Source organism: Neophocaena asiaeorientalis, unplaced genomic scaffold (assembly GCF_003031525.2).
Source record: "Neophocaena asiaeorientalis asiaeorientalis breed wild unplaced genomic scaffold, Neophocaena_asiaeorientalis_V1.1 scaffold474, whole genome shotgun sequence".
Classification (NCBI taxonomy): domain Eukaryota; kingdom Metazoa; phylum Chordata; class Mammalia; order Artiodactyla; family Phocoenidae; genus Neophocaena; species Neophocaena asiaeorientalis.
In genome coordinates, this window is record NW_020175391.1 from 521,588 (window position 1) to 530,136 (window position 8,549).

At 35.8% G+C, this 8,549-nt stretch overlaps 1 long non-coding RNA gene across 1 annotated transcript; it reads left to right on the forward strand.

Annotated features, from left to right (window-relative positions):
• Positions 1 to 3,245: 3,245 nt before the first annotated feature.
• On the forward strand, positions 3,246 to 6,777 carry LOC112413747 (uncharacterized). Its single transcript, XR_003006027.1, has 3 exons — positions 3,246 to 3,362; positions 5,330 to 5,379; positions 5,749 to 6,777. It is a non-coding gene; the product is annotated as an uncharacterized LOC112413747 (long non-coding RNA).
• Positions 6,778 to 8,549: the final 1,772 nt, after the last annotated feature.

Consider the following 8,549-nt stretch of genomic DNA (forward strand, 5'->3'; position numbering starts at 1 on the left):
TCTGGAATCAGGCCGCCTGGATTTGATTCTGCTGTGTACTAGTTGCAGGACATTGGTAAGTTACATAAGCGATTAGTGACTCAGTTTCCCCATTTGTAAATGGAGAAAATAGCACCTATATCAGGTTAATGTGAGAATTGAGATAATACATGTAGTCTTTAGCCCAGCTTTAACTATTTTTTCTTAGTGAATATTTTGTACTGTGCTTAGTTTTGCTATTTATGTTTCCCCACCTACAAACAATAAAAAATATTTTGTTATGTGCTTGCCCCCCTGAGAAATTATTAAAATTCACAAAATAAATTTTAAAGTGCTGTGTAATGTTAAGGAGATGCACAAATTTTTATTTCTAAAAAGAAAAAAAAATTGAACTAGAAATTGCTAAGATCCCTTTTATGATCATGATTCTGTTTTGGGGCTGCTTTTATGTTAGAAATGTAGCTGATCATGAAACACAATGAAATTATTTTCAACATTTTAGATATTTCAAGAGAATAGGCAAGGCATATGAAATAAGTACCAGAAAATTCATGTTCTTATGAATCCTAAATTTCGGTAGTGGTAAAGGAGTCTTAACTATGTTTTTTATACTGAAATAATTCCTTTAGAAATGCCTAATTATTGATTTAATCAAGTATTTGATCAGGATCACTTATTTTTCTTCACTAGAAAGAATAATGTTGAAAAAATGAGATACAAAATATTTTGTTTACGCATCTTTCCATTTGAAGCAAGTGAAATTTAATGTAGGATGCTGTTATTTAAGATTTCTCTTAATATTAATAAATAAAAACAACCACCTTTTACTGAGCTTTTACTATATGCTGAGTCCTTGCAAATATCTCAGTTAATTTGTGCAACTTTCCTTTGAGGTGAGTATTATCTCCATATTACAGATAAACTGAGGTTCAGAGAAGTTTAATAACTTTCCTGAGGTAACAGCAGCACTGAGAGAAGCATATCTTTTTCAGTGGACATCTTACCCTATATTTCTTTGTTCACATCCTTATTAAAAAAGTAGATTGCCATTTCTTTGAGGATAGAGAATTTTTTCCCCATCCTTTTCACCAAGTACAGTGTCCTGTACACAGAGATGCCCAATAAATATTTAACATTGGTGATACTCATTACTGGGCAAACGGCTACAATGGCATGTTAAATAAAGTATAGAGTTTTACATGGACAGAACAAACAAAGAGATCAATATACTTATCTAGGTGATCTATACGAACAATTTTATTGAATGATGTGGAATAAATTCTGGGGAAAATAGCATGGGTTTTCTTTCCAATTCCCAGGTAAATTATAGGGATGTAAGACCAAACCATTCTGGTACTCTTGTAACAATGACATTGTCTTTTCTGACAATATGTTAGCAGTGATTAAAGAGAAGATTAATTTCATAGACTTGTTAAGAATTTACTTGAAAAGCATCAGCTTTAAAAAAAGTAATTTAACATTGAACTTTTTCTGTACCCAGACAGAGGGCGCTCTTGGACCACTAAGAAGGTATCAATAATTTACAGGATCTTTTCTTCTTCCACTTACAATGGGGTTACATCCCAATAAACCCCATTGTAAGTTGAAAATATCATAAGTTGAAAATGCATTGACTATACCTAACTTTCCAAACTTCATAACTTAGCCTAGCCTACTTTAAATATACTCAGAACACTTATATTAGCCTACAGTGGGGCAAAATTAGCGATCACAAAGCCTATTTTATAATAAAGTGTTGAATATCACACACACAAAACTTACAAGATCTGTGTAACATTGGGTGCTGGTTCACTGAGTAATGGTAATGATTACACGAATGAGGGAAAAATGCATTTTTTGGCCAAAATAGATCACAAAATGCTTTAATGTTTAATCTGTTTTGGTTTTAAATCTTATTGAACTGTTACATGAATTGACTGCTTTATAATTTTTTCATTTCTTGAGGAACTAGATAAAACATAGCTACCAGGTTCAAATCAACAGGCATTCAGTTTGGGAGATTATTTTAATAAATATGAAGTCTAAAATTTGAAGGCTGGGAATCTGATTATAACTTCTATTCATGTCTGACTGCAATTGACAGTAGATCCGTCAACATGAATATGTATGTTTTAGGCCATGTGCTGAGTACTTTCCATGCAACTAAATACAGCATGTGATCCTTTTTTTTTTTGCCACGTGGCTTGCAGGATCTTAGTTCGCCAGCCAGGGATTGAACCTGGGCCCTCGGCAGTGAAAGTGCAGAGTCCTACCCACTGGATTGCCAGGGAATTCCTGGCAATTAACTTCTTTTTTAAAATGAGAAGATTGAAGCTTAGAGAGATTAAGAAGATTTCTGCTAAAAAGTGACAGAACTGGGATATGAACCTGGGAGGTGTGAACACCAGAATTCATGTTTATACCAGAAAACTATACTGCAAATGACAGTTTCCTCTGTTCATGGCAGGAAATATGCAATTAATTGTGAAATTGGTTTTTTTCCAGTTATTGTTGAAAGACTACAGCAACATCCAGGCTCACCACAATTTAATTTAGGCATAATATTGGGAAATTAGGCTTTTAATTTCCTGGTGATGTGGTAATTTAAACTCAGATGCTATAGAACTCCTGGTCAAGGAACACTCAAGTTTAGAGAGTACCATGATAGAATGAGAAGAGTAATGAATTGGGAGCCAAGTAATCTGATTTATAGTATGTTTCACTACTAATATTTAGATGAGTTTCAGAGATGATTCAAGCTCACTAGACCTCTGTCTTTCAAATGAAGGAAATGGACTAGAAAACCTCAGGTCATAAATCTTTGAGTTTTATATTTTGCATATGGAAATTGTTTTATATCTTCACATTATACATCTTTTTCAATTTCTGGGAGCAGTATATTAATAGAAATCTAACAGTGTCATGCCTGCTTTAGCACTGGTGTGGAGCCCCCAGAATAGTTCTACATAGGCATCTAGTTCTCAGCACTGGTTACTAGAGGATTTGTGGAGGGTATTTATTCTATCAACAAGCATTGAACACCTACTATGTACCAGCCATGGAAATACAGTCATTTGTCTTTGACATTTCTTAGGACATGCTGTCATTTTCTTTCTTTGCATAGGTTCCTGGGGATAGCTTTTTCTTGCTTTCTTAAATGTCGGTTAAAGCATTTCCTTAAGTGTGGGAAGAAGAAGGTTGTATCTCCCTTCTTAAACTCCTGGAGGGGGGTGTGGATTTTATCAACTTTTTGAGAAAAGACTGTGTAAATGTAGGGGCAGAGTATCTCTATTAATATTCCTTTGCTTTCTCCTGCAGAATATTTAGGAACTATTCCTTTCTGGAAGTAAAGTAATGGCATCCAGACTTAAGATAGGAAAGAGGTAAAGGGAATGGTGGTCTAATTTTTATGTGACTATTTAATGCTGCTATTTTTAATTGAGTTAAAACATCTAAATTGAATGATACTTAACTTCCCCAAAGTCATTTTCCTGTGTGGTTCTTAGAGAAAATTGTCTGGGTCACCTATATAAGCATCTAGTTCTCAACTCTGGTTACTAGAGGATTTGTAGAGTGTATTCATTCTTTCAAAAAGCATTTATTTAATACCTACTATGTGCTAGCTGTGGAAATAAGCATTGCAGGAATTCCCTGGCGGTCCAGTGGTTAGGACTTGGCACTTTCACTGCCGTGGACTGGGGTTCAATCCCTGGTTGTGGAACTAAGATCCTGCAAGCCATGCGGCTCAGCCAAAAAAGAAATAAGCATTAAACAAAACAGACAAAAATTCCTAATCTCATAGAGTTTACAATCTAGTGAGGACATTCAGACAAAGAAAATAGGTAAAATTTATGGTAATTAGATGGTAATAAATTCTATAGAGAAAAACAAACCAGGTGTAAAGAAGGGAGATGGAGGAGTATTTATAGATTATAGATAAATTATAGATAAATCTATAAATTATAAAATATAAATTATAGATAAATCTATAATTTATCTATTTTAATACTAAGTGTCTCTTTTTTATAAGTGTCTCTTTTTTATAAAGTTCGCAGTTATAGATAGGGTGGTCAGGGAATCATTCGCTGAGAAGTGCACATTGAGCAAAAACCTCAAGGAGGTGAGAGGAGTAAGCCATGTGTTATCTAGATAAAGAAACTTCCAGGTATCAATCAACCATACTCCAACAAAAAAAATTTTTTTAAGATATTTTCACTGGGTATAGAATTCTAAAACAAAGAAAAGAAAAGAAAGAAAAGAAACTTCTAGGTGAAAGGAAGAACAATTGCAAAACCCCTGAGGTGAGAGTCACCTGTTCATAAAAGAGCAAAGTGGCCAGTGTAGCTGGAATTGAGGCCGGGAGGGGGAAAGATAGATAATGGGAAACAGTTTGTGTAGGACCCTATTGTGAGAGCGTTGACTTTTATTTTGAATGAGATGAGAAGTCACTGGAGAGCTTAAGGAGTGGATCAATCCAGCTGCTGGGTTGAGAGTAAACTGCAGAGAGCAAAAGCAACAAGCAGAGAGACTAGTTAACAGCATTTACAATAATCCAGGTGAGAGGTAGGAGGTCTTAACCAGGGAGATGGAGATGGTGAGGAAGTGGATGGATTTTGGAGACTGTGACAGAATTAGCTCGTGGTTTGGATGAAGGATATGTGAGACAGAGAGGAGTCCCCGCAAGATAACAGGTTTTTTTTAGCCTGAACAACTAGCAGGATGAAGCTGCCATGAACTGAGATGGCGAAGAGTGCAGGAAAAGAGGTTTTGTGAGGGAAGACTGCCTTTCCGCCTTCAATTTCACTGTTACTACATCATTCACATGCCACACACCAGGAACTCTGCAACAATAGATTTTTAGCTTCTTCCTTTTCCAATCCGCCCTGTATGCCATAGGAATTAAGATTAGTTTGTTTAGATTGGGGAAAAGCAAATGCTGGATCAATAGCTAATGCATTTATTTTGTTTATATAATAAGGATTTGCCTTTGTATTTGTTTTTGAAGTTTTTAATTGTTCAATGAATGCTGAATAGAACTACAAGCAATATAATTATTGCCTCTGGTTTATTAGAGATGTTTTATAATCATGTTAATTATGTTCTAACTAAAAAAGGCTTGCATCTCTTCTTTATAATTGATGTTTATACCTTCTGTAAGATAAATATAAAGCCTGTTGTTCACATTCTAATATTCTTGAGGACTTGCTGTAAGATTGCAGGGAGTTTAAAAGTTGGCAGTGGAGTAGATTTGTATTATTAGTCTGATCTTAATGTTGTAACATACTGATCATGTAAAATATGATGAGTTTTTGTTATGTTATATGATATGTTTTTGTTATTTCACATGCAGGACTGTAACAACACAAACTAGAGAAGATGACATAACGTACAAGAAAGCAAGTAAATTACTATCTAATTAAAACATTTAATTCTAATATTAGCAGAGTTCTCTAGAAAATGTTATCTTTCTCAATGCTTTTTTGTCTCCTTTTTCCAAAAACTTCCCTCTACTCTGGAGGATGACTGTTGAGGAATATTTCTGATTTTAAGAGCTTAGTTTAAGAGCTTAGCTTAGTTTAAAAACAAATAAAATGTTATCTTTTTTTTCAACTAAAACTTGAAATCTGAATCTAACACGTCTTGATACTATTACGATCCCCTTGGCACCACTGGACAATATTATGTTTAGGGACCTTGGCTACAACTACTACATAAACAGAGTGATATATAATTTATCTATTTTAATACTGTCTCTTTTTTCTATTAAAGGTGCACAATTGAAGAACCATTTTCACAGATTAATACATCTTGTTTCTGCTTTAAATTTTAAACTCATTTTTTCACCTTATAAAGATGCAAGGAGTAGATGAGTTATTGTGTAGGTAGATTGTAATATTGGCTTGTTATATATAGTTTTCTTTGCCATATTTCCTTGACTTTCATGTAAGCAGTGAATGAGTTTATTTGTTCATTGCACACCTGATTTTGTATTTTTAGCTCTTAGGTTGGGATTAGCCATCACATATATATACGCAGAAATATGATCTAAACTAAACCTTTAACAACTCTTAAATTTGAACAAAATATAATAGTGTGAGATTTTATTTACTCAGACCAGTTTTTGTATACATTGTAGTAAACCACCAAATGTATTTGAATGCTTGATTATGGAGAAATAGGCTTCCAGTATCGTCTGGAAGTGTTATAATGATTATAACTCTTACTGAGATCATGAACCTAAAATTAGAGAATCTTAAGAATCCTAGGAGTTGGAAGGGAATGTAGAAATCATCTGGCCTGATGTAAAGTCTCTCTTCACCATCTCTGGCGCAAAATCATCTGTGATCTGCTTGAATATGTCCAAATAGAAGTGAACTCATTAATTCACAAGAAGGCTATTCCATTTTTGAAAAGTTCAAATTGTTAGAAATCTGTCTACCTCTAATTTTTGCCCTTTGGACTTACCCTCTAAAAATGATATAGCATAAATTTAAAGTATCTTTCACATGAGTGCCATCTCTTTTGTTCTTCCTATCAAGTTGTTTTCTAGCTTTAAACATCCTAGGTTTCTTCAAAATTCTTTATGTGACATGGTTCCTAAGACCTTCCTACCTGGTTGACTTGCTCTGAACTTACTGAAGCTTATCAGGGTTTCATGTAAAGCAATAGTTGTTAAATTGCAGTGTGCTAGAATAGACTCATATGGGGTGCTTGTTAAAAATGTAGATTCCAGGCCTTCCCTGGTGGTGCATTGGTTAAGAATCCGCCTGCTAATGCAGGGGACACAGGTTCGAGCCCTGGTCTGGGAAGATCCCACATGCCGCGGAGCAACAAGCCTGTGCACCACAACCACTGAAGCCCGTGCACCTAGAGCCGGTGCTCCGCAACAAGAGAGGCCACCGCAATGAGAAGCCCATGCACCCCAAGGAAGAGTAGCCCCCGCTTGCTGCAACTAGAGAAAGTCTGCACACAGCAACGAAGACCCAATGCAGCCAAAATAAATAAATTTATTTATTTAAAAAAAATGTAGATTCCTGGGCCGTATTCCCCAGAGATTCTGACTTAATAGATCTGAGATGGGGCTGTAGAAGCTCTGCTTTTAATTAGTACTGCCTGGTAATTCTGACGGGTGAGGTCTCTGGGCCTCCTTTTGAGAAATATTGTTTCAAAATGTAGTACTAAGAGATCTCTGAATTCCTTACCAAAAGGCCTCAGCTGGTGAGAAAGATGAATGTGTAAAAATGACCCTTAGAAGGCAGAACAGGGTGAAATGAACATTGGGGACCACAGGCTGGACAAAACTTGGTGATCTTTTAGCTAAATTGATGGCGCCAGTCTTGGGGGCAGTCTTCCCTGAAGTGGGTGCTGGTTCTCTGGGCAGATATATGGGAGGGGAGGGGTGGGAGGAAAAAAATACATACTGCCAACAAGTAGCTAAAAAATAACTATCTGCTTGTATGGTAAGATGAACTCTTGTAAATAACTTTTGGGTTGAAAAAAAGCAAAATTGAAATTGAAGACAATACTGAGAACATTACATAGCAAAACCTATAGCATACAGAAAGTAGTATTAAAAAGAAAATACATAGCTTTAGAAATGCACTTAGAGGGCTTCCCTGGTGGTGCAGTGGTTAAGAATCCGCCTGCCAAGGCAGGGGACACAGGTTCGATCCCTGGTCCAGGAAGATCCCACATGCTGCGGAGCAACTAAGCCCGGGTGCCACAACTACTCAGCCTGCACTCTAGAGCCTGTGAGCCACAACTACTGAGCCTGCGTGCCACAACTACTGAAGCCTGTGCGCCTAGAGCTGGTATTCTCCAACAAGAGAAGCCACCACAATGAGAAGCCCGCACACCCTAACGAAGAGTAGGCCCTGCTCGCTGCAACTAGAGAAAAGCCTGCGTGCAACAGTGAAGACCCAATGCAGCCAAAAATAAATAAATTAGAAAAAACACAAAAAAACCTCTATACTGTCCAGATTACACCCAGAGTATTGACTTTTTATAATTAGCAAATATTCATGTAATTTTTTAACTAAAAAAAGGAAGATATATGATAAGGCCTGAAATCTGTGAAATAAGATGGGAAGTCTGTTAAAGTAGATGCTTATCCAACTTTCAAGATTTTGTTGCTGTCATCTTGTCTTTCATTCTATTTGTTCCAGAACGCATATGTTTTTATTGCCATTTTAGTGGGGTTTACACAAGGTAAACACTTGAGTCCACTGTCTATAGTCTTTTTCTTCAGATTAAAAAACGAGCAATAAGATAAAAAAGATTTTATTTTAAAAGGGGGGTGGTAGTATTTTGTGCTACTTGTTGAACATTTTGAGATCTATTCTACCAAGGACAGCTAGCATATGTTCTTAGAAATTGATCTTCAGTATCACTTTCATTAGATAAAATTCTGAGTTGACTGGACCATATCTGACCTAATTTTTGCTAGCTCTTATTTTCTCATATATGCTTGAAAATATGCATAACTAAAGAAAATACCGAATGTAAAAATTAACTTGTATTTTGTGCCTATAGGATGAATATGAGCAGTGGAAAAGCAGTTTACCATTACT